Source organism: Penaeus monodon, chromosome 19 (genome assembly GCF_015228065.2).
Source record: "Penaeus monodon isolate SGIC_2016 chromosome 19, NSTDA_Pmon_1, whole genome shotgun sequence".
Taxonomy (NCBI): domain Eukaryota; kingdom Metazoa; phylum Arthropoda; class Malacostraca; order Decapoda; family Penaeidae; genus Penaeus; species Penaeus monodon.
In genome coordinates this window covers 7,828,110-7,828,615 of record NC_051404.1, presented here as the reverse complement: position 1 = coordinate 7,828,615, position 506 = coordinate 7,828,110, and positions in this window count along the sequence as shown.

Genomic DNA, 506 nt, shown 5'->3' with positions numbered 1-506 from the left:
GAATTAAGAGTCTTAAAATTTAAACATCGACAGGGCGAGACGTAAAAAAACATAAATTTAAACAGTGGAAAGCTTAAAAATTTTCAGCAACAATTATGTTCCTTTCTTGTTTTTTTTTTGTTTTTTTTTAGAGTCTTTTTTTTTGGCTTTTGTTTTTATTTGTTTGTGTTGTTTCCCCTTTCTTTGTTTGATTTTGTTTCGTGTTGTTGTTTTTTCTTTCATCCGTGTTCCTATTTCTTTTATTTTTCTTAACACATTTTTTTATCGTTTTCTTCTTCTCTTTATTTCGTTCTTTTATCTTCTATTTTCTTACTCTTTCCTCCCAATTCTCTCTTCCTGCCTCCTTTATCCTGTTTCACTCATCTTTTCCCCAATTTCTTTTCCTTTTTTAACCCCCTTTTCTCCCCTCTTTTGCACGCAAAACCGAAACCCGTCCCGTTTTCTATTAACTATCCACAATTTACCCATTCAAAGGTTTTCTCCATGCGACACCCCCCCCCCCACCC